The following is a 26,780-nucleotide window of genomic DNA, read 5'->3' on the forward strand; positions in this document are numbered from 1 at the left end:
GTTCTAGGGCTTGTGGCCAATCACGAGAATTCTTAAAAAAGATATTAGCTTGTAAGAATATGTAATAACATCAAAATGCAATGGGTATTTAATTTTAAAGCGTGCCTTTAACATTTACATAAAACGTTTTTGGTACTCGTTCAATAGAAACTTATCTGGCCACTGGGTAAAGCTAGCAATAAAACTGGTCCACAGTGTGTCAAAATGCAAATACTAAATACTAGTCAGCATGTGTCCAAAATTAATGCCACCATTAGATGCCAACATGAAAGTCCAAGCAGCCAAATTAGATTAAAAATACTTGTCAAATATTCCTAATAACAGAGTTAGGAACTCGATGTGGATTAGGGATGTTCTGTTTAGCAGGAAACTGGGCTTTTTATTGTTCAAAAGCAAAGCTTAAGTCCTTAAGTCCCCGGGAGTCTGAAATGTCAGTCCCAAGGCAGAGTTGAAAGTCAAAGATCCAAGCTGACATCCACAAAGCCCCAGGGCCCCGCAGAGCAATGCAAGAGGCTCTTTAAATAACACGTGTCAAATCCTGCTTTCCTACCACTGGCAAGGGTTTACAAAAAATAATCCAAACTGGGGGGTGCCTGCCCACCGGTGTTCTCTGCTTGCTCTTCCAGATCCCTTCTCTGCCCGATTTCCACTCGAGGGTTTAACTCTCGGGACTGCCAGGCCTCTCACATCTGTCCCTCTGGCTCCTGCCTGTGCTCTCAGGGCAAAATCGCCCTTTGCCACTTCCCTGCTGGGCTGGCCCCTCTCCCACCTGCCCCGCTCTTCCTGGGCTCTGTGACACAGCTTCCTCCTCTCTCCTCTCCAGGTGTGGAGTGCTTACAGCTGCCCTTCCTACTGCTGCGAGCCCCTCGTCTGGGCACTTGGCCATCCCTGTTAATCCTTCCTTTATATCAGCAAATACCTCCTCCGTTGAGTTCTCGTCAATTAATCCTTTGAGTTAATTGAGTGTGTTTTATCTGTTCCCTCCCAGCACCCTGCCTGCTGTGCTTGGTCTGGTCTCTCCAGTGCCATCACTACACTATCTGTTACTCTACCGAGCACCTTCTCACCTGTAGCGTGTAACCACCATTTCAACTGAAAATAATAATAGGTTACTATACATGAATGCTTAGTATACGTTTTTTAAAAACCTGCCGGGTATTTTATCTGCATTGTTCCAATGACAGACTCCAAGCAATCCTTTGAGGCAGTTACAATTATTATTTCTATTTTACAGATAAAATCACTTGTGAAATCTCTCAGCCAGTCAATTGTGAAGCCAGCTTCAATCCAAGAATATTAACTGTGGAAATTCTGCTTTTACCTCCTTGAACCTCTTTCTCTAGGCAGCTGCCTAAATGGCTAGTGTGAGTGACAAAAGCTTTAAAATAAAAACTTAAACCATCTGGATCTCGATATCCCCTTTACCTTAACTTAGGATTAGATTCCTACCTGGAAGGTCCATATGTCCATAACTATAATATTACATCCACAATGATGACACCGGAGGATAAAGCCCCCGTAGACCACGCATGAGATGTGTTACCCATAGGTACCCAGTAACTGGGAAGCAGAGAGTGACTGGAGTGGAGTGTGAAGATGTGTACTATTGGGCAGAGCGGGCGCCATAGAAAATCAGTATTTCTCACATTAGCACTGGCAGCACAAGAACATGCAGACGCGGGAACTGTAGTTACAGCCCCCACGTTGTTGTCGGGGCAGAGTGGTTAAGGGAGGACGGACCAGGAGGTTCCACCAATAGCTATTCAGGGGTTGACAGCTTGTTCTGAAGATGCCCATCACCTGCTTCACACGCTTGGCTAGCGAGGCCGTCCTTTCTAATGCAAGTTTCCAATCTGTTTTCCCAAATGCTACTCACGACAGAATTTGCAAGTTCAACGAAAAGCCGAAGCACTACATTCCCTAAAGGAGTGGCCCTGTGAGATTTGAATGATCATCACCAACAATAACTGTCGGCCTAAGCGTCTTAGATGGGTATCATTTTTTAGGGGTGCCTTACAAGTCTCTATTTTTAATGGAAACTTTTCTTATTTGTTCCATTCTGTCAGTTTTCAGGCACCTTTCTATTCGTTTCCCTTCCCTAATTCACTGCTCTCACCTCTTTCAGATCTTCCTCCTCCTCAGCTTCATCTGATAGCAGCGGCAGGAAGCAGGGCTGCTGGCAGCTGGACTGGGCACTGTGGCAAGAATCATCGGGCAGAGCACCTGGCGGGTGTGTGTTCCGAGGTGAGTAATGCTGATACCCCGTTTTGTGCTCCCAGCCTTTCATGCTCCCCTTTCCTATCGGAAAACAATGTTTCTCATTCAATTTTAAATGTCAACAGGTTGGAATGGAGTCAGACAAAAGCAGAGCTGCACAATTGTCTGGTTCTAACTACGCTTTGGCGATGCCTTTGTTCTCCATGAAGACGGGTGTACATAGAGTTTGGGGGGAAACTGTCCTAAAACGATTTTCATCGCCGGTAACCAGGTGTCACACCCCCAAACAGCACTTCTGTTTAAAATAAATGTTAGCATAATATATTTGACATGTTTTGTCCTACTTTTATGATTAGAACAAAAAACCAATTGCTGTCAAGGTAGTCAGAAAACAGTGTGACACCTGCTCTGACCGGGTAAGCCAGCTTTTCAGTCGCCTGGAAAGAGAATCACCGACGATCATCTTTAAGACATGATGTCAAAAGTGTTCGGATGAACAGAAATCTCGGGGTTCCTAGTGCTGAGGAGAGGGGAGTGAGAGTGTAGACAAGGACAAGAACGGGGAGTCCCAAGGAGACAATCTTACCTTTACCAGCACCTTTTACCTTTGTGCTTTGGCAAAGGTGTCACCCAAGGTGGGTGGTCCAAAGATATGCTCTTTGGATTTTAATAGATGTTTCTATTACTGGGTTTTCTAAAATATTTAAATAATAGTAAACTATGATCCCATTATGTTAAGGTTGCAATAAATAATCACCAGACAAAGATGCATGCCTATAACATTGAAGTTTTACTTTAGAGGAAATGTCATGAGATGTTAGTAAGCCTATAACAAAAGCAAACTCATGGTTGTATAGACAAGGCAGAAATTCTGGAGTCCTAGTCCTACCCTCAGCATTAGATACACATAGCCACAGAATTTTAAGCCAAAGCAAACTGACCCTATTAAGGGATCATCCTATCTAATAAAAAGGGAATATGCTAATTGACTGTCACACCCTCACAAGATGGCGGCCCCCACAGCCACAAGATGGTGGCACCCAGTCCCCTCAGCCCCGCCTCATCCAGCTGGAGTCCCCCAGTCCCCGCAGCATCCAGCCTCAGTCCCCTCAGCCCCACATCATCCCGCCAGAGTCCCCCAGTCCCCTCAGCCCCGCCTCATCCTGCTGGAGTCCCCTCAGCCCCGCAGAGGAAGGCAGTTGGAGGCGATCAGGCCAGCAGGGGAGGGCAGTTGGAGGCGATCAGGCCAGCAGGGGAGGGCAGTTGGGGACGATCATGCTGGCAAGGGAGGGCAGTTGGAGGCGATCAGGCCAGCAGGGGAGGGCAGTTGGAGGCGATCAGGCCAGCAGGGGAGGGCAGTTGGAGGCGATCAGGCCAGCAGGGGAGGGCAGTTGGAGGCGATCAGGCCAGCAGGGGAGGGCAGTTGGGGACGATCATGCTGGCAAGGGAGCAGTTAGGTGTCAATCAGGCTGGCAGGCTAGGGGGCTATCAGGCTGGCAGGCAGAGTGGTTAGGGGCAATCAGGCAGGCAGGCAAGTGGTTAGAAGCCAGCAGTCCCAGATTGTGAGAGGGATGTTGGACATCCCTCCAAGGGGTCCCAGATTGGAAAGGGTGCAGGCTGGGCTGAGGGATACTCCCCCCCCCCCGCATGAATTTCGTGCACTGGGCCTCTAGTTTATTAAGATTCTCTCACAAAAACACATGCCTTAAAGCCTCAAATGCATTGACTTGCTTAATGTTCATTTGTACACAGTGATTTGTATACAAAAATGATTTATTCTAAGAAAAAAACAGCGCTTTCTTAAAAACAAATAAACAGAAAACTACATAAGTCAAGGGAAATGACTTGGAGATATCTGCACCCCCATGTTCATATATATACATATATATATTCCCCCAAAAATGTATACACACTTTAACAGCTGATAGCTCAATTTTGAAAATGAAATGTAGTTTAGTAAACACTGCCTTTATAATTATTCAAAGTGTGTATATACATGTTTGGGACCCCCTATATGTGGCATATATATGTGATATATGGCATATATATTTATATAGAGAAAATGAAATATTATTCAGTCTTAGGGAGGAAGGAGACTGCCACTTGAGACAGCATGGATGAAGCTGGAGGACACAATGCTCGGTGAGATAAGCCCAGCAGAGATAGTAGACTAGGATCTAACATGGCATGATGACTGTAATTAATAATACTGGACTGAATACTAGAAATTCGCTAAGAGAGTGAATTTCAGGTGCTCTCATAACTTCTCCCTCCCCTCACACACACAGGTAACTATGCGAGCTGATAGATATGCTAAGTCATTTCATTATGTGTATTATCAAAACACCATGCTGTACACCTTAAATAGATACATTTTCATTTTAAAAACCAGGCTATAAAAACCTTCTCTAACTCAAGATAGTGTCAGCAGTTGTAACCAATGTACCACCCGGAGGGCATATTGATTAGGGGAAAGACGGTACATGTGTGGGGACAGGGAGGTAAATGGAAAAGACCTTCCCCTCAGGCTTTCTGTGAACTTAAACCTGCTCTCAAAACCAAAGTCCTTTAAAATACCACTCGTGGTGGATGCTCTACTTCTGGCCCGGCCGCCATGCGGCGATCGCTCAGTCTGCCCACCGGGCACAGGCGTGGCCTGGTTTATTTCTAAAGGTCAGGCCTGATTTTGAACACCAAGGTCTGCCCTTTTCTTCTGTCCACCAAAGCACTGGACTTCGTTTTTACTTAAATAAAATGAAAATAAACATAGAGGACGAGTTGAAAGAGATCACCTCTAACTGGGGCTTGTTTCTTTGAAGAAAGAAAGACACTCTTTGTGGGGGTGAAGGCTGGAGAAAGTCTAGGACGTGACAGCTCGCAGGGGGACTGCACACTTTAGATGTGGACAGAATCCTGGGAGAAAGAAACAGATGCACTAATGCAGAGGGAAGGGAAAGAGGGACCCTGGCCCTGGCCATTGTCCCAAATACCACCCCTTCCTCACCCACCGCATGTAGAAGAATGAGGGAAATGCAGACCAATGGACACTCATTTAAGCTTCGTGTGTTGTTTGTTTGTTTGTTTTTGTTTTGTGTGTGTGTGTGTGTGTGTGTGTGTGTTTAAAACTCTCACCTGAGGATATTTTTTCCATTGATATTTAGAGAGAATGGAAGGGAGGGAGGGAAGAGGAAAGAGAAAAAGAGAGAAACATTGGTGTGAGAGGGACACATTGATTGGTTGCCTCCTGCACACACCCCAACTGGGCCAGGGATTGAACCTGCAACCCAGTATGTGACCTTGATCTGGAATAAAACCCGCAACCCTTCAGACCATGGGCCGATGGTCTAACCACTGAGAACCCCGGCCAGGGCTCATTTAAACTCCTTGAGGTAGAAATCTATGGTGGGAATTTTATATAACAGTGATATTTTATGTTATTACTTATCTTTTCACTTACTGAAGAGGCAAAACATTCTGCTAAATACTCTTTCCCTATAATCTTACTAGTTAAATCCCGGTCCGGGAAGCAAGTAACACGGGAAGACTGCTTAAAGTGGAAAAAAAAATTCTAAACAAACATGAACCAAACTTTGATTTTTAGGTCTTACCCAGATATTTCCATTTTAGTCCATTCCATTAAAACCCTGACGAATTCTAAAAGTGTCATTTTATGTGTTGGCCTGAGAGGAGCCCGGCTGTCGTTGTCTGTATTAGATGACAGTAAAAAGAGTCCCGAGAAAGAAAATGTGTTTATTTTCATTTCGTGTTCAGAACTACTTCCAAAATCATATGAGGCTGCCCTCATTTTAGATTTTAAAAGATAGAATGGTATTTTATACATTTCAATTTGTGATCTGCTACTATGAGAGCCTTGTCAAAGCAAACACGCGTCGTGCCCTAGTTTTTATCAACGTGTCTCCTCCTTTCAACAATCATTGATTTTTCTAGCTCTAAAATTTCCCAACACATCCATAAAACACACTCTCTCTGGCATGAGTCATGTTAGTCCTGTGATTCAGGAAGTTTATTACAGGACTAGCTAAAGACACCCAGTTTATAAGATGAGCTGATGTGCTACTTTGAGCCATTGGAGTTAGGAGAACATGGGCACAATACATTTGTTTATCATGTGTAAACAGTAGTCTCAAATCACAGACAATCAGTGTTGGAGGAGAATAATCATCCTGAGAACTATAAAGATAGACAAGGCAACGAATTCTCTTTCCGTCTGTTTGGACACTCATTTTTCTAAGCCCTCTGAATATTAGAGGCTGACTGCTGAGAAGCGATTGAGGGCACAATGGGAACCCATAATTTTAGATTCGGAAGTGATTTTAGATTCTTTCACACCAAGTGTGCAACTGTCTGTGCTTTTAAAAAGATGGATGTGTGAAACTCAGCTACTAAAACCCATGCCTCCCACCGGGATCCCCCCTATATTCCCATCAAGGAGAGGATTAATATCAACACATGTTATCTTAGTTACAAGTCTCCTACTGGTTGGTCTCATTATTTGATATCAATTCCTTTGCTTTACATAGTTTCAGGGATAGAAGTGAGTTAAATGTACCTACTTAAGGCCACAATGCTATTCAACTCATCACACCAGTCTGAGCGCTCTATTCATTTCTTGTAAAAGAAACAGAACTATCCAGCGATCCAATAAAATAGAATATTCTTTAAAGTGCATTTGGCAGATTATGTCCCAGCATGTAACCCTATGGGAATGAGAGCGCTGCTCCGTGGGGCTCAGAGCGGAAGCCTGTTGCATAAAACACAATGGGCACAAAGTCCTTTGACTCAGACTCTCTCTGGAATGAAACATCTGGGGATGAACCCTGCCCAGGTGTAGTTATAGGATTCGATTTCTTCAGTGTTTTCATGTTTAAGATCTCTTTCTTTTGATGGTGGTATTTTTTCATATATACTATCTCAGTATTTTAAATCAGGTTAGCTCAGTGGTCGGCAAACTGCGGCCCCTTGAGTGTGGCTCTTCCACAAAATACCACGTGCGGGCGTGCACATACAGTGCGATTGAAACTTGGTGGCCACACTGAAGGGGCCAAAGAGCCACATGTGGCTCGCGAGCCGCGGTTTGCCAACCACGGGGTTAGCCCTACTGCCCACAGAGCTGTTCTGACTGAAATATCTCTGCCCCATCTATTCCGTATTTCTATGAAAGTCTAAATCTCTTCGTCATGTTAATTTACCTGCCTCAGGTCAGGTTGTCACCTGTGCTCTGAAAGAGAGATCCCAGGTCTGCCAGGGAGGACTAGCGACATAATGCCCGGGCCCCAGAACAAAATGCAAGCATGGGGTGCCTTTGTACAAAGCTCAGAAAAAATACCATTGATGGTACTAAACTATAAAGCTTTACCCTTTAAAATTTATGTTTTCTTATAAAACATAGTAGGGGTAATAGAGATAGATAAGTAACAATATCAACTGATGAATTCCATAAAATTTATATTTTACGTCATCATTTTCTCTAACACCCTACATGGTAATATTTTATTAGTGTGATACCTTGATTATAAGGTGAGTCCTGGCTCACTCTTATGCAGATGTATTTACTAGCGTATCCAAATGTATCCTTTTGCAGCTCCGTTTTCAATTTCTCTGCAGCGGTTCTCAACCTGTGGGTCGTGACCCCTTTGGCAGTCGAACAACCCTTTCACAGGGGTCGCCTAAGACCATCCTGCATATCAGATATTTACATTACGATTCATAACAGTAGCAACATTACAGTTATGAAGAAGCAACGAAAATAATTTTATGGTTGGGTCACAACATGAGGAACTGTATTTAAAGGGCCAGAAGGTTGAGAACCACTGCCTAGAGAAATGCAAGTCTGCAAATCTTCCTTGAAAAATGTGAATGTGGGGGAAGGAGCATTCCACTGAAACAACTGCTACTGGTGCTCTTAGGAGTATGTATAGGCTGAGCAAACCATCACTCTCCTGTCAGCTCAACTCTAATTGTAAAGTGAATTTATACAATGGCCATGTCATAGTTCCTCTGCTAACCTGTCACTTGGTGAGGTTTTACAATAAGCTGACAGAGCCTTCATGATTTGTACATGATTCAAAATTCCTATTTATGCTGTCACTGCATCTTCAATTATCAGAGATATTAATTTAAAAATTTCTGTTTGTAATTGGTTCACCAACTTCTTGCAACAAAAACTTATGCGTTGATTGTGACAATCTTTAAATTTAATTTCTAGTATGGGCTAAACTAGAACCAACTCCCCACCCCAACGTTATATGTTGAAGTCCTAGCTCCCCGCACCCAGAATGTGATTGTATTTGGAAATAAGGCTTTCAAAGAGATGATGAAGGTAAAATGAGGTCCTGTAGATGGACTAATCCAATATGACTGGTGTCCATAGAAGAAGAGGAGATTAGGGTGCCGGCTTACACAGAGGAAAGATTATAGGAAGACACGGGGAGAAACAGCCGTCTCCAAGCCCAGGAGAGAGGACCCACAAGAAACCACCCTGACGGCTCCTTAATCCTGGACTCTGGCTCCTGAACCACAGAGAAACACATTTCTCTCATTTAAGCCACTTGTCTGGCACTTGGCTTTGAGCCCCAGAAAACTAACATAACTTCTATTTCTAAATCTATGAATATTTGCTTTGCATTGTTCCAGTCATTTTCAAAACTGGACATTTTACACCATTTGTCACTGTGGTGTCGTGTTGAGATATAGTTGACCTACAAGAGTATGTTAGTTTTTAGGTGAAGAACATGATGGTTAAATGAAAAATCATCGTTGACATACAATATTGTATTAGTTCAGGTGTACAGCAAAGTGATGACACATTTATGCACCCTATGAAGTGGTCACCACACTAAGTCTAGTAACCATCTGTCACCATGCACAGTTACTGTGATATTATAGACTCTCTCCCCTACACTGGGCATTACATCCCGTGACTATTTTATAACTGGAAGTTGATACCTCTTAATCCCCTTCACCTTTTTTTTTTAAAGTGACAGCCACCTGTTACTTATGGTCCAGAATCCTGATATCTTTCTTATAACAGTGCGACATCAAAAGAATGATTCACAGGTTTATTCTCTCCGACACTCAAACATACATGTTAATCTCCTCAATATACCACAAAACCCCAGATTCTGCTGATATGTATATTGGAATTACATTGAATCTATAGATCAATCCAGGTCAAATGAACATTATTAGAATAATGATCCTTCCCATCAATGATGTTTGCTTTTTCTTATTTAGGTCCATTCTATATCTGTTAATAAGTCTTACAAATTTCTCTATAAAGTTTGTTGTTGTTTTTTGTAAAATCTGTGCCTGCACATCTGTTGCTTTGCTAAGTTGTATCTTTTGTTATTTTCCTATCTGTTTACCTCTGGTGTATGGAAGTAAATTGATTTCTCTATTTGCTTGTATATTCAATAAAAGTGCTTAAGTCTCTTCTCATAATTTCCCTACACTTTATTTTCATTATAGTCAATGGCAGCGTCTATATATGTGACAGATTTATGTCATTCTTTCCATGTTTATACCATTTATATTATTTTTATTTTCATTGGTGCCTTCGTTAGAACCCCAACTAAAATGTTAAATAAAAACGTACATCCTTGCCGAAACCGGTTTGGCTCAGTGGATAGAGCGTCGGCCTGCGGACTGAAAGGTCCCAGGTTCGATTCTGGTCAAGGGCATGTACCTGGATTGTGGGCACATCCCCAGTAGGAGATGTGCAGGAGGCAGCTGATCGATGTTTCTTTCTCATCGATGTTTCTAACTCTCTATCTCTCTCCCTTCCTCTCTGTAAAAAATCAATAAAATATATTTAAAAAAAAATATATCAGCACCTGGTACCTAACAGTTTTCCAAATTTGTTAGCTTTCCACCATATATGTAATGAAAACTCGTTTTTTCTTTACAAGGATACTATCGCATATGATGGTATATGCCATTGATCTTTACAAACAGGGAGAGCATTTTCAGCAATAATTTACTAAAGAAAATGCTAACAGTTCAAAAGGTAGAGATGGAATAAGCCACTTGCTTATGAAAAAGGCTATTCTTATACCCCCACCCCACCCCCTTGCCTTAAAAGAAGTCTTTGCCCAAACAATTAAGTGAGTTGAAGAGTTTCCTTCTGGTTTTCAGTAGTGCTTTGGTCTAGTGTGGAAGTCAATGTGGTCTAGTGGCTAGACCAGGGGTGAGCAAACTTTTTGACTCGAGGGCCACAATGGGTTCTTAAACTGGACCGGAGGGCTGGAACAAAAGCATGGATGGAGTGTTTGTGTGAACTAATATAAATTCAAAGTAAACATCATTACATAAAAGGGTACAGTTTATTCCTGACCCTACTGTTAAGAGGTGGACACACTCCATTTTACCATGAAAAAATGGAGGCAGAGCTAAGAGTAGCAGAAACCAGAATCCTAGCCTGAGTCATGTGATTTCTTACTCGATTGCCTTCCTTATTTATCTATGTCACTTCTCCGGGGCCTAGCTCTGTGGTCCCTGCAATCTTAAAGGCACACAGTCTGGAAGTAGAACTGAGTAGCCAGGGTATCAAGAAGAGAGAACTTAACTATTGCGTCTTTACAGAGTTTATCCCTGTCTCCCAGAAGATGTCTTAGAAACTAAAACTGGAGGGAACCCAACTAGTAGGAGACCAACTAGTCCCATCCAGGAGCTTACAGATGAGGGAAGGTAAGGAATCCACAGGAACACCGCCTCTCCCAAGGTTGCCCAGGCACCTCGTAGAAGCAACTGGATTATTAAAAGGTGATGGAGTAAAAGCAGGTGGAATTATATAATGTCTTTCTATGGATGTCTCACTAAATGTTCTTCCCGTATTCCCAGTGATAAATGACCAACAGGAATAGATGGCAGAGGTGGAATGGCTTGAATCCATGTTCCTTGAGGGACTACAGACTCAACCTTGGGTTTTTAGACTGGGCAGCACAAACACTCTTACAAGATTTAAAAATTACGGCATACTCTATTTATGTAGAAAGGATTGGTTGTTTTCGAAGTCTGTCAATGTTTCTCTTATTGTAGGCAACAGACACAAAACAAAAACCCAGAAAAACAAACACCAAACCTTAAACGCATCTGAAAGGGGCCTGGATTTATTTAGATTTTCAGACAGAACTGAGCCTGATGTTCTGATTTTCGATGGGGTTTCCAGTGTTGGTTGTTTTCCTTGCTTTCCTTTTCTTTCTTTCTCCTTCACTTTGTATCCATTTAAAAATTGTTGTTGTTGTTATTCCTTTTTATTTTGGGTGAGGAGGGGGCGTTTTAGCAGTTCTGCTGGCAAGAACATGCTGTCCTTTCATAAACACATGGAAATTCTCATTTTCACTAACTTACTTTTTCTTTCCATGGAAGAGTCTTTGGAAACACAGCCTCTCATTTGGAATGGCAGCAAGTGGTGAAAATCCATTTTCAGCCTTTGCCCATCGTGACGGCAAGGCCAGTAGACTATCCCGGAATATTGGCATTGGCCATGTCCTCAAAGAGTAGTCCCTCTTCCTTAAAATACTTCTGCAGGCCTGGGTGGACCAATCTCAGGTTCCTATTAAATCTTAGGAGGTGGAAAGGGTTAACAATTGGACTCTGTTTTCTTTGAGAGTCTTTCCAGTTTGCCCCAGGTTGATCCTTAACCAACAAAACACGACAATGGCTTCCGGTCTTCCATAATCTATTTTCTCTCTTTACTCCAATTTGGATTCTCAATGCAGCCAGAATCCTATTGCTAATCTCACTAGGAACATATGGAAAACAGTCCAATGACGCACAGGGTTGAACCCCGCTGTGCGTAAGTTAGATCGAGGGCCGCCCATCGATTGGAATATTCTGACCTTTTCCCCTTTAAAAAGTATATGAGGGGAAAAATAGGCTTGGATGACATTCTATGTTTAAAATATTCTGCATTAACAATTTAGACAACGTCTTCGGTCAAGAGAATGGAAAGTTGGCGCGGACCGCCAACACATATACTGCAGACCATGGCAAAATAGCCAAAGTCTATTTTACACATTGCCTACATATGGACATGCAGTGTGTTAGAGAGACAGTTTTATGAAATGCCCAACATTAGAGGAAGTGTGTGTTTTTTTTTAAGTGACAAGTAATAAGTCATTCCTTGCATATATTATGAAAAAGACCATTAGAAACTGGATACTGTTGTTCTGGCGTGTGTGAACGTCTGTTGAATCTGTGTAGAACTGCAGTAAATATTCAGTACATTTTTTAGTTAAAAAGCCATTTCCAAATGAACAAAGGAAACCGCAGAATTAAAAAAAAATTAACTGGAAAATCTGAATTGTGTAGGCCATTGATCCTGCCTTTGAAATGGAAAATCTTTTCTTTGGAATCGCATTGTTTAGACTTTTTAAATATATGCATGTAGTGTGTGAGGTTTAATAAGTAGCTCCATATTTTCAAAAGGAGTGGAGACTTATACTTGGCTGAGAAAAAAAAATCTCTTCAACAAATGAAATTAGACAACGTCGTCTCTTAAATCAGGTAGAGATGCAAATGTCTGGTGGTATGACTGTGTGTGTGTGTTTAACCTGTTGGAAACTTTGTTGTGTGTCAAATCTTTAGCAATCTTCACTCTTTTAATTACAGTCCACTTGTTATGTCAGATATTTCCTGTATACGATAGCCTTTTTAAAATAATATTCAGTTGAAGAGGTGATGAAGTATCTCTTTTCATAGACCAATGGTAGGCTCTTGGTGTTTAAGGATTACTTTTACTAGAGGGTGTGACAGAGGAAAACAAATAGTTCTAATATCTTATTCATATATATTTATTTTCTCATTTTTCCAGTAAAAATAGTGTTTCTCACTAATAAGCTTCACATATAGACATGTAGCCATTATTCCTAATCTAAATAAGTAGTCTGTTCCATGCCCTTGATGAAGAACAAAATACAAAAGAAATGTGGAGGGAGGTGAAAAGAGGCACAACGGAAATACCTCCCTTTTTCTATGCTTTGGAGGACGCATGGCAACAAAAAGAACATTGCAAGTGTCCCAACTTCTGTAAACATCACTAGCACAGCAAGAATGTTATTCTAATGAATGACACCATGTTTATGCTGAATTGGAATGGAGGTGTAGATTTGAGTTTTAGAATGTGTATTGTCCGTAAATAGAAAGTATTTTAACTTCCTTACATAGCGACAATAAATTAGAGAAATCAAGTAGTAAATAAATCTATAGAATATTTTCTTTTTCAAAGTGCTTTCACAAAAATCAGTTAGCTTTTTCATGTAATATAGATATTATCAACATCCCAGGTATGAGAGATTGTACATGGATGAAAGCAATAAGTAAAGCATGTAACTATGGCTGCTGACACCATGACATTGAGAGGAAAGGTGTTATCTCTTGTCTTCAAAGAAGAAAATTGAGGCTGTGGGGCCATCAGGTTCCATGGCCGCATGTAGCTGAGTCAGACTTCATGTTCTAAGGGCCAGCCTGATTTCCATTCTCCTAGGGTCTACCCCAGTTCCATTCCATACTTCTCAAAAAGTGTAGATAGAGTCCATGTTAATCAAAGATAAACTGGATTTTTCTCGGAACCTTTCAGATTCTCAATGTGCCTAAGAATCTCCAACCCCTCCCCCCCCCCACACACACACACACAAAACGCATATCGTGGCATGTTTTCCAAGTTTTTGGATCCTGAGATCCTTCCTTTTTCCTTTTTTATTTCCATTGTCCTATTAAAATCGTCTGGTAGGGCTGTTGAGCAATGTAGGGTTTGGGATACACAGTAATATACCTTGTACATAAAAATAGAAATTGTGGGTTTTTTCCTTTTTTGTGTTAATGTTTTGGAAAAGTAGTGCCTGATGTGCTGAAAGCAAAGAATGAAGCCTCCAGGGCACGGTTCCCAGTCCTTCTTTGCAATGGTTTTCTGAGAATTCGTAAGGGTCCCTGGGAGATGCCTCCAGCCTACCAGACCTCTCTCTAGAGCCAAGAGCAGCCATTCTTTGTAGATGGTGATGATGACAACAACCACGATCACTCTGCTTCTGTATTAGCTTCCCAGTGATCCCAGCAAATTCCCATAAATACGGTGGCTTAAAACAATAGAAATATATTCACGCATAGTCTCAGAGTCTAGAAGTCTGACATCAAGCTGTTTGAAGGCCTGTGCCCCCTCTGAAGGCTTCAGGGGAGAATTCTTTCCTGCCTCCTGCTCACTTCTGTCCTGGCATTTATTGGCATTTGTTGGCTTGTAGTGCACCACTGTGTTCTCTTCCTCCATCTTCAAGTGGCCTTCTTCTCTCTGTATCTTCCCTTCTTCTACCAAGAGCACCAGTCACTGGATTGAGGGCCCACGCTAATCTAGTATGAAATCTTCTTAACTTAATTGCATCTCAGAGATCCTATTTTCAAATAGGGTCATGCTCTAGATTTCCTCGCAGACATGGATTTTGGAGGGGAGGCACTATTTAACCCTCTCTAACTTCCCCAGAAAGCTTTTTATTAGGAGGAAAGGTGCAGCTACTAAAAATAAAGTTTGAAAGTTTTAGGTGTAGAAAAAGGAACAGTGGTAGCTTACATTATCATGCAGCAAAATGCAAACAAGGAGGATTCATTGAACTGCATGAAAAAGTGGAAGGGACATGGTGGGATAAATTTGTTGAATATAATGTTTTGCATGAAAGTGCACAGAGAATGTAAATATATACTAAGATTCAACAGTATGCTCCAATATCATTTTCCACTGATAACTTCAACTGGCAAACTGACATTGATTTTGCATTTTTCATGGTGCTTAAAAGTTGGAGATTGTCTATAGATACTATTCCATCAGTACAGAAAAATGCACTTTTTGTTTTTGTATGGTTGGGTTATGGAAAATATACGTATTATTTTTGTCCCTTGAACATCTCAAATATCACAACAACTTTGCCATAACAGTTCATACACATCTACAGAATTCTCTTAATTTTATAGAAGCACTGTGATCTTTATTTTAGATAGTTGTTATTGAGCCTATGTTATTAGTATTGTATAGAAGCAATGCGTATATATGGTTAAAAATTAAAGGGGGTCAAATATATGGTGACAAGAGATGATTTGACTTTGGGTGGTGGACACACAATGCCATATACAGATCATGTATCCTAGAAATCTACACTTGAAACCTATATAATCTCAACCAATTTCACCCCAATGCATTTAATAATAAAAAAACAATAGAAACGTAAATAAAAGGGAGAGCTTGTATAAGATGCATTAACCAATTTCACCCCAATGCATTTAATAATAATAAAAATAATAGAAACGTAAATAAAAGGGAGAGCTTGTATAAGATGAAGACAATTTCCTTCTCTCCCACCTCCTTCCCAACCATTGCTCCAGCTTCTCATTCTTCTCTCCAGAAAGCAACCATCATTTAAGATAATTTTTCTTTTTAAAATCCCTTGGTGATCTTTCTATGACGTTAGGTGATAATACTTTATTTTGTGGAATTTTCATTTTAACATTTGGATAATTTAATAATCTCTTCTAAATGGCAATATAATTTAAAGTCTGCCCCACGCCACTGAAGAAAAGCTAATTGCAAACAAAATAAGCTGTACGTCGACATTTCAAATGAGACGGAATCCTTTCTGATAGATACTTTTCTAATGTAGAGAGAAACAAGTCAACCCTATTTTTAGCCACCCAAGCAGTTAAAAGTGAGGCTACGCTTTGAATCATACATTAAATGTTGTTTATAAACTCTAGATGGGCTGGTGTGGGGGTCGGGGGCTGTTTGAATGAGAGAGAGCAGAACCAAGCTTTGTAAAAAGCATGATATAAGTACCATTCTCAGATTCTGTTTGACTTTCAGAACCCAGATGATGATTACCCCGAGGCAGAATATAAGTGCTATCAATCTCAATTTCAAGTTTAAACTTTCAGGCAAACATGGCAAATCATAAAGGTAATTGCTTGTCATGCCTTAAGCCTTATCTGGTTGAAATAAGAGGGGAGGGGGTGACTTTAATTTTGTTTTATATACACCAGGAAGAAAATAGAAATATTTCATCTCAAATGATGCTGACATTTTCAGTGTATAAAGGGAGCGTCTTCAAATGCATGACTGGAGTCCTTTTCAGTAAATCAAAGGTTTGCAGATGTTAAAATGGCTGTGAGATTAGGAAATCTCTAGGTCCCTGGGGTTTTCATTCTATTGTGATGACAGGAGCAAAGCTTCCCACTGTGCTAAGAGAATTTAGGCCACTAGTTCCTCCAGATTTCTAGATCTTTCTATTTTCACTCCAACCTCAGTGGAAGCTTTTCAGTCATTCCAACTTTTTTATTGGATCTGCCTGGTGGAAAAGTTTCACATCCTGAGAATGTCTAGTCTGCGGGGAGCTAGAGGGCAGAGAAAGAAATCAGAACAGGGTGCTACCAATATCCTGGGTGAAAGGAGAGTCTTCTAGTTAAAAATAACAACAGCAATAATTCGATAAGGCAGACCACACCGATTTAAATAAATAAATAAAAACAATATTTAAATGACATTTGTTCATTGCATTAATTTTCTTCCCCAATAATATATTTGTTGTTATATAGCTATGTTCTTGGTCTTCATTTAATTTCTTCCCATAGTTTCTTTCTGTAATTTTACCTAATTATTAAGAATTTCCATGTCAGAAGAGAAATCCAGGTCTTGGGAATAGGTGGCTAAGAGAGGCTACTGGGCACCAGTTCAGTGGAAGGCTGGGCATTGTCTAGAACAGCGGTCGCCAACCTTTTGGACCTCACGAACCACCACTGGTCCGCGGATCACCGGTTGGTGACCGCTGGTCTAGAAGCCCCATAGAGATTATCTGATTCTAGAGAGGTGTGCATCTTTAATTGATCTGCCATTAATTAGGTTATTTGACTGTTAAATAGTAAAAAAATACTGGGAGCAACGCAAATGCTTCCTGTTCTTACAATGTGAATTATGTTTGTCTCCTAGAGTCTATATATTTTTGTAAGTCAAATTCTCATTTAAACCTCTCTTAACATCTTTTGGGTCTCCTCGTTAGTTAATGAGTTGAATAAAATCTCTGCTATGTGCTCACACTGTAGGGAAATCATATTTTTGAAAACATTTAGACTCTAGCAGCTGTCACTCATGGAAGCTCCATATCGCCTGAAGGTTGGAAGTCATTTCATATGCAGTCAGTTCCATACGAAGAGGAACTTCTCACTTACAGATGAGCATTGCTTATCTTTCAAGGACCCAGTAGTCTCACAGAAATGACATTTGGCAGCAACGTCAATCTTAATCTCAAGTCTCTAGAGAAAATGCCTAAGGGGAGGGAAGCAGTGTCTTCATATACACCTAAACTTTTCAGTGTCATCGCGTTTGTCTATCTCTGCCACAGGGGTAAGATCCCAGCCTCATGTACCACACCAGGGGCCCCTTCTGAGATACTCAACATCGTGAAGGTACAGAAGTCACAGAGAAGAGCCATTGTCCCGACCTTGAATCAACAGGCTGTGCTGCCCAGGACACCAAGTCCCATCATGCCATGTCCTCACGCCTAACAGTGCTATCTGCCCCATCAACATGTATGGTATGTACAACCAAGGCCAAGTTCCTAAAGGTGACAACTTCCCTTTCCAGAAGGCCAGATGGGAATGTTCTGTTTTCCATGGGTACAATTATTTGTCCGCCCTCTTTGTCCTCTCCATTGGCCTGGAGGAGGTTATAGCACACGTAGAAGCCCCTACTAAATTTGCCCAGCGAGCCTTAAACACCAGCCTGCCCTTACTGAACGCTGAGATCCCGCTCCTGAGTGAAGCTGTCCTCACACAGTATTAGGTTTATGTTGGCACTTGGTTAACTCAAGTTGCATAAAGGCTATGATCACTTGTCCCGTGGATTGGTCAGGAGGCCAGGAGCCTCGCTGAACTTGAGAGGCAAGACTCCGAGGACCCTCCAAGGAGCTGAATGAACCTGCTCAGGCTTCAGAGCAGACAGGTGAGCTGCTGATCGGCTCTATTGCTATTTTGAGTTTCCACATTGCAAGCAACAGTCAACCACTGAATTCTTAGAAAAGATGGAGGAAGAGGGACAGGAAATCAATGCAGCGTTAGAGAAAGTAGGACATGCAGGCGTTGAGCAAGGATGAAAACACTGAAGACTCAAGAGTACACTTGAACTCCACTAAATGAGTGCTGGGCAGGAGCAGCTGTGTCCAGAGCCTCGCTGAGTGAGAAGAGACCACGTGACATTGTGGCTGTAGCAGCATTTGTGCCGCAGGAGGATTGCACTTCTGAAAGTCTTTGGTTACTAGGAACCAATATATGTAAATGGCATAAAAATAACATGACAGCTCGGCCAGTGTTGCTCAGTGGTTGAACGTCGACCTATGAATCAGGAGGTCACAGTTTGATTCCTGCTAAGGGCATGTGCCCAGGTTGTGGGCTCAATCCCCAGTGGGGGAGGTGTAGGAGGTGGCCAATCAATGATTCTCTCTCATCATTGATGTTTCTCTCTCCCTCTCCCTTCTTCTCTAAAATCAATTAAAAGTATATTTAAAAAAACACACACAAAACAACACATGACAAACAGAAGTAAAGGCTGTGGAACAGTCTGACAGACGTTTCACATTCTGGTTCCTGGGCCTCCCTTCCTTCTCTGAGTTTGGATCGTTTTTCTTTCAGCCAAGGGATGAAAAAGAATAGCAGGCGAGGTTCCAATTTACTCCACAAAATCTAGGACACCCCCGTTACTATTAATTGCGATATACTCTCTTTCTTTCTCAAGAGAAGTGTTGGATTAGGAACTGCACAGGCTCATTAACCAAAGACAGAATCCTGGCTACCATGTGGACCTCACAGGATATTTTTGGAAAATAAGTCCTGGAATGGTGGCTCAGTGGTTGAACGTCGACCTATGAATCAGGAGGTCACAGTTTGATTCCTGCTAAGGGCATGTGCCCAGGTTGTGGGCTCAATCCCCAGTGGGGGAGGTGTAGGAGGTGGCCAATCAATGATTCTCTCTCATCATTGATGTTTCTCTCTCCCTCTCCCTTCTTCTCTAAAATCAATTAAAAGTATATTTAAAAAAACACACACAAAACAACACATGACAAACAGAAGTAAAGGCTGTGGAACAGTCTGACAGACGTTTCACATTCTGGTTCCTGGGCCTCCCTTCCTTCTCTGAGTTTGGATCGTTTTTCTTTCAGCCAAGGGATGAAAAAGAATAGCAGGCGAGGTTCCAATTTACTCCACAAAATCTAGGACACCCCCGTTACTATTAATTGCGATATACTCTCTTTCTTTCTCAAGAGAAGTGTTGGATTAGGAACTGCACAGGCTCATTAACCAAAGACAGAATCCTGGCTACCATGTGGACCTCACAGGATATTTTTGGAAAATAAGTCCTGGAATGGTGAATGGAAAAAGGACAACCTAAGAGCAAGGCCCACCATTGAAAAACAATCCGCAGGCACGTTTGCTTCTGAAATCCCATCGCAGGTCTGTAAACTTGGAAAAACAGATTTCCTTTTTTTTTTCTTTCTTTCTTATTCTGTGTCAATCATTTGCAAGACATCAGAAATTAATGACTCTTTATTTTCAAATTTCTCTGAAATTATGAAGAGAGAGCTGAATCAAATAACAACAGCCTTGCTATCTGGCAGTGGATAAAACCTGACTTGGAAAAACACAAGAACTTTTAAAAATGCCAACATTAAAACAATGCCTAGACGAGGACCGAGACACGATCGCTCAAAGATAAACAGTTTCGTAGATTTGACGGCCCGACCATTCATCATTTTCTTGGGTTGTGCTTACACAGTGATGATAAATATAAAACCACGTCAGTTTGCAGCAAAATAGGATTTCTTAGAAATACGTTAAAAATAGAGTTGTCTAATGGTTTGGCACTTTATTTGGCACACACGATACCTCTTATTTCACGTTTCAATATATTTAGCACTGAGTACCTATTGGTTCTATTGTTACTTAATTGAAGGAGACTTTTAGACATGTGTTCCATCCAGGCACTGTAAGATCTGCTATGCATCCATGCAGATTTCAAAGGCTCTCGTTGAATTTGGACAGAAATGTAAAGTTTCAACATCATCACCCTCATGGTTACATTTACTTTCTTTCTAAAGTGAAGAGTATGCCAATATAAAAAGAATATTCAGGAAATAACTCTGAGAAACATATAGTCACTGCTTTAGGTCCCCCCAGCGTCTTGTTGAGATGCTGGCTGTAAAGGTGTATAATTTGGTGATGTTATTAATCTGTTTGCTTCTCTTACATACACTTTCATCAACAGGGTGGCTCAGATCCTGGGACCTCTCCATCCACTCTTAAAATAGCTCCTTTATATAGCTTCCCAAGTGAGAAGCACTAGGAATAACATAATGGGGAAAGGGTGTTCTGTGAGGTCAGACGTCCTCAAAGCCCAGTTCTCTTGGAACCACTATGTAACCTCTCTGAACCATAGTTTGTTCATCTATGAAATTTAGCTATTAAGACCGACCCTGTCTGTGATGCTTCAAGGGGTTAACATAGTGTAGGTAGGTCTTTGGGAAATATTAGCTACTGTTGAACAGCATCTCATTGGTTTTGTCACACGACGGACCAATTAGGTATAAACCGCAGCCCCCTATGTCTCTATCATGATTGTGCCTCCTCTGGGGCCTTCCACACAAACAATACCTGAGGTCATCACTCTTTCCTTACAGATGTATGGATACACCCCTCTATACAGTGGCCCTTTCAAAGGCTGGTAGAAGAAAGGTCAGTCTCCTTTTATTAAAATAATAAAAGGAATGTAATCTTGAAACAATGTCTGATTTCTCCATTCTGTCATTCTCCAAGAAAGATCAAAAGTGTTACCAAACTGGTAGTACTGTTAACAAATCATGGGTGGTGGAGAAAACCCAACACCCTCCAGAAGATGGTTTCTAAAGAGTGGAATTACATTTTTTAAAAACTCATTTTATTTTTTTCTTTCTTTATTCTTTTATCCCCTCCCCCCCTCCGGCCATCACCACACTGAACAGTGGAATTACTTTTGTTATTTTCAAAATGAAAAAAAAAGTTCTGAATTATTCTAGCAAAACATTTTGGATAGAAATATTCAACCCATTTGTTAAATGGATAGTTGGCCTAAGCTTCATGAGAAATTATGTCCTGTGCCTAAATTCTCAAGTACATAGTGAGGCAAAGGAATTATCCATATCTAAAACAATAAGGCACAGGAGCAAACTTTCTCAAAGAACTACACACATCTAAAGTAATATAATTTAATGCATTTTGTAGCATATTTTGCATGGTTCTTAAAAAATGAAAATATTGACATTTGCCCAGCAACTATAAACACCTCTAGAACTATTACAAAGAAATTTCAACTTCTTTTTCCTAAATTTGATAATAAGAAATGAAGTGGTATCAGATGTTGCCCACATCAAATATAATTAAACTGTCTTTTAATGCTTCAGATAAGAATGAACTATAATACACATGTGCCTCCCTAATTCATTTTGCTCTGAGGTTTTCATAGCCATGTATGTTACACCATTTTAGAGCAATTCATTTATATCTAGCAGTTCTTGAGGTTTCTTAGAATTGACAGAGTCTATCAAAATGCTCCCAAACTAAGATTGTAAAGCTGGAGATTAGAAGCAGCCTACTCATAGGGAGATGTCTGTGAATTCTTGAAGAAAAATGTGTTCCCTGGGAAATAGAAGAGGTGAGTTACTTCATTGGGTACATGAAAAGATTCTCTGAAAAACGTGTTGCAAAAAAAAACAAAACAAAAACACACAAAAAAAACCCCACACACACAAACAAACTGGTTGCCCCAGCCACTTTTCTTAACATATACATTTTAAGTGAAGGGTAATTTGAAAGCCTGAAGCAGACATTCTATTTAACTGTCTTCCACATGGGGGGCGGAGAAAGAGAAATCAGAGGATGATTGCACAATAGATGAATGAAAAACAGGCGTGAGAGGAAGTCAGTGAAGAACACGCATAAGAGGAAGTCGGTTCACTACAGTGTAACATGGCCAACGTGTCTTCCGGAGTTTGTGAACTTATGGGTGGCACAAATGGGACAGCTCCATTTGACATATCCATTCCCATTCTAGGGCCTGTTCCCTATGGGATCTTATCTCATATAGATTTCCATCTTCTCTCGCATGAGGCCACACTGTGCTGACTATTATGATGACTGACACTGAACATACTAAATCCAGAGGACAAAGAGCCCAGCCCCCACTTGGAGCTGGATTCTCTCCATTGTCTTGGATTTGGCATTAAGGTTCTGGGGCCTACCTCCCCCACTGTGAAATGGAAATGAGCCCGGCATCCATAAGGCCTCTGCACTACTCAAAGGAGAAGTGAAACTCTAGTTCCAAAGACTAGGACCATCACCGAGAGTGCAGTCCCCTGGCGCCTTTTCAAAAGGTTTCTTTCCTTTACCCATGTCGTTTTTCCTTCCTCACGTTAGGCTAGGGTTCTCACTTTTCCATATGGCTATTCCAGTGTTATGACGAAAGTCCCCCTCCCTTCTGAATTCAGTAGCATCCCTCTCTTTCTATGAGATACAAATTACAATCGCTCTCCTCAATTGCTGAGGACATTTTCTTAGAGTCCTTTGCAGAAACAAACACCTTCTCCCAGATTCCACAGAGACTGCACTCCACATTTTGAGCAAGTGAATGGGAGGACTCCTACATGTGACATGGAAGGCAAAAGGAAATTCACCAGGGATGGAAAAAAACATGACCCATCAGAGACAAGATAAATGTATACAATAAGTGTAATGTACCCTCGGGGATGACAGACACCCTACCTAATGGCTTCAGAGTACAATCAAGCCATAAAAATAACGAAATAAATTGATGCCCTATTCCTAGTAGCCACCCCCCAGATGCTGCGATAAACCCAGCAGCAGCACCAGAACAGATGGGCAGACAATATTTCCATGATGCAGAGACCACCAGCGAGGCCCAGAGAGATATGATTTAATTGTCCTTTGCTGGTTTATCTTTTAAAAGCAGTTCACACAGGAATGCGATTGTGAAAGAAGTAGAAACTCATTTCAATTTCCCAAAGGAAACTTAACTAACACATAATTTATAAAGTCACATCAGGGGTATGTTTACTACTACTAAGAGTCAATCTGGCTGTTGTTACGGAATTATTATAACTTTATTAAGGACTAATAACATTATTAAGGAACAATAAAATTATTAGTAATTTTAATATTAAGGAATAATAAAATTATTATTAAGGAATTATTAAGGCTGTTACTAAGGAGTAATAAAATTCATGTACCTTAAGTATAATTACCTCTTTTTTAGAAATAGATTTTCCAAATATATATATATATAAATTATTGAACTTTTAAAATATTGAAGTATAACAGTGCATAAACCGTAAAACAGTGTCATATTCAGCTGAATGGATTTTAATTAAAGAACACATGTCACGTATACCTGAGTCAAGAAACAGAATGTTCCTATACCCGCCCCCCACCTCACCCCGAAGCTCCACGGGTCTATTCCTTATCACAGATGCCCCCTCCTGGAGGGGCGACTGCTTTCCTGATGTTTTAATGGCTTTATTGAGGTATCACTGATGAGCATGTTTAAAGTCTGCGCCCTGATACATTTTGCCATATAGAGGCTTATAAAACCATTCCCATAATCAAGACAATGAATGTATACCTTAGCCCCCAAAGATTCCTGATGCCCCTTTAGACTTCCTCTTCCTACCTCTTTCTGATCCCTATCCCAAGGTGTTTGATCATCTCCTTTCTGTCTCTATATTTTAGTTTGAATTTCTTAGAATTTTCAGTCAATGGAATCATGCAGTTTTACTGTGTTTTGTCTTTGCAATACCACCATGTGGTGGTACTTATGAATAGCTCACTATTTGACATTGCTGAGAGGTGTTCCAGTGTTGTGTGTGACAATTTTTACCCTATTTACCTATCGATGGACAAATGCATATTTTTGCCAGTTTGGTACTTAAACCTGCTGTGAACATTCTGTACATGTTTTTATATGAGTACATGCTTTCCCTTGGGGAAATACCAAGGAGTAGAACAGCCGAGTTATTCTGTAGATTTATTTTTAAATGTTTAGGTATCTGCCAAATGGTTTTTCCAAAATGATTGTATCTGTTTACATTCCCTCCAGGAGTATATGAGTGTTTTAGTTATTCCCCATCCTTGTCAAAACTTTTTATGATCATTCTTTGAATTTTAGTTCTATTAGGTGTGCAGTCATATTCCATTGTGGTTTTAAATTTTATTTTTAGTGACAATAATGGTTAGCAAACTTCCTTGTACTTATTTGCTATCTGTACTTCTTTAGTAAAGTGTCTGCTAAATACAGTCCCTATTTTTTAAAATCAATTATTTGCTTTCTTAATTTTTGAGTTTTAAACATTCTTCATATAGGATGGATATAGATTCTTAACCAGGGGCAAAAGTAGGTTTACAGTTGTAAGTATACAAAACATATTGTCTTCATTTTTATTCTCATTTATTATTATATTTTATTGTTATTAAGGTACTATTGCCCACCTGTGTATGATTTGCAAGTATCCCCTGATAATCTATGGTTACTTCATTTCCTTAACAATGTTTTAAAAATATATATTTTTAATTTTTATGAAGTATGATTTATAAATGGTTTTTTGTATTTTTGTATGGTTCATATTTTTGGTCTTGAGCCTATGGAATTTTTACACAGCCATAGGTAAGAAAGATTCTCTCCTAGGTATTTTTAAAGAAATGTTATAGTTTATATTTTACATTTTGGTCCATTTTCTGTTAATTTTTGTATATACATTAAGCATGAGTCAAAGTTTCTTTTTTTCCACATGGGCATCCAATTATTCCACCACATTTGTAGGAATTTTAAATATCCCTCTCTCCATAATTTCTAACACAAGTGGAGAGAAAAATCAGTAAACTTTCAGTGGCTATGTAGATGCTATATTTTAAATCAAATTAAAACAGTGTAAAGTGATAGAGAACTGTTGTGTTTTTTGTGGTGTGTTTTTTTTTAACATTTTAGAAGTGAGAAACAGAATAGACTAGGACATTTTATTCTTTGTTTCCTTTCCAACAACTCTGGGCCCAGTGGAAATCTCTTTTCCTCCCTGGTGTAACGCCTAGGAAATTATTCTCTCTCAATATCCTTTGTGTCCAGTTGCCCATTATCAGAAAGATAATGGTTGTGGATTCTTGGAAGCAATCAAATGTCATGTTTCACTATGAATAACTTCTGGTGGGAGTTTTCCACCAGATGTTGACAATATTTCTATCAATGCATTCAGAATATTTGAGAAAAATGTGAACTTTTTCTCTCACCAATAAAAATTATATATATATTCAGAAAGAATATAATGGGTTATTACATTTACCTGGGGGAAAATGCAATCTTAGGGGGAATTCAGATTTCAGGGTTATTGATGATCATGCAAGATGTCAATTATGAGATTAGTATATTGCCTTTGAAAGAATATCAATCACCAGTAATTATTTTAAGTTTACAAATGTGGGAGCTACAATTTTTGTGTTTAAAATTCTTAATCTAGAAAGCAGTAAAGTTAAAAATGAAGACAGCATATAAAGAAGAAGAGAAGTAGAAAATGAGGCTATTCTCCAGACCTAAAATTTTAAACAATAAGCTGAATAGCTATTTTATTTTCCCCAGTTTGAAAATCACATGCTGTTAATGTCACGGAAAACTATAGATTGATATCCATTAACTTAGCTTTGTTGGGAGATAAAACTGAAGCCAGAGTTGTCACACACACACACACACACACACACACACACACACACACACGCTTAAGGAAACAGGTTATAACATGAGCCCTTGGAAGAGGTAAATCTGAGTTATATCCTGATCCATATGTAGGAAATGCTTGCAAGACATTCACTTTGAAAACAGTAAGAATAAACAATCCAATCCATGTTGGATGTTCCTTCCTATCCCATGGATACTTGTTCTATATCTTGTTACCATGAGAGCTTCATAGCTGGTTCACAAGATGTTCCCTTGGGACCTCTGGATTTTAAGAGATTACTCTAAGCTCCTGTCTAATACAACCCCCTCTTTATGGCCCCACTGATGTTACTGTGTAACTTAGCTAGACTAGCGTTGGCTTGGCTTTACCTGATCAGCACACATCAAAGGGCTTTATCGTACTTTTACCGTTCATGATTGACGGCAATAAAAACCATAGTCTACAGATTCATTTCTTAAAAACACAAAAAGGGAAAAATTCCACTCACATTACAAGGCTATCAATACTAGAAGACAACAACATTGCTGGTGGGGAATCCCTTGGGGTCTGTCCACCACAGAGATTGTGGTTAACTATGTACTGATGTCCTATTTTTTTAATTCAAGCTCTACCTCTGTATCTCTAGGGCCTCTTAGATTTAGTTTCTTCAAATAACAAACTTCCTCCCCTTGGTAGAGAGGATGAGAGGCAGTCATCCGATTCTGCGTCCAAACTCTTTGTATTAGTTCAACCGCTTCCTGTATACTCAGCACT

General features: G+C 40.3%; 1 long non-coding RNA gene across 1 annotated transcript in view; it reads right to left on the bottom strand.

The window, feature by feature from the left end:
- LOC106725341 overlaps nt 1-26,780 on the bottom strand; it is a 63,148-nt gene that overhangs the window by 36,181 nt on the left and 187 nt on the right. The window lies entirely within an intron of this gene.

This window comes from Myotis brandtii, unplaced genomic scaffold, assembly GCF_000412655.1.
Source record: "Myotis brandtii unplaced genomic scaffold, ASM41265v1 scaffold157, whole genome shotgun sequence".
Classification (NCBI taxonomy): Eukaryota; Metazoa; Chordata; class Mammalia; order Chiroptera; family Vespertilionidae; genus Myotis; species Myotis brandtii.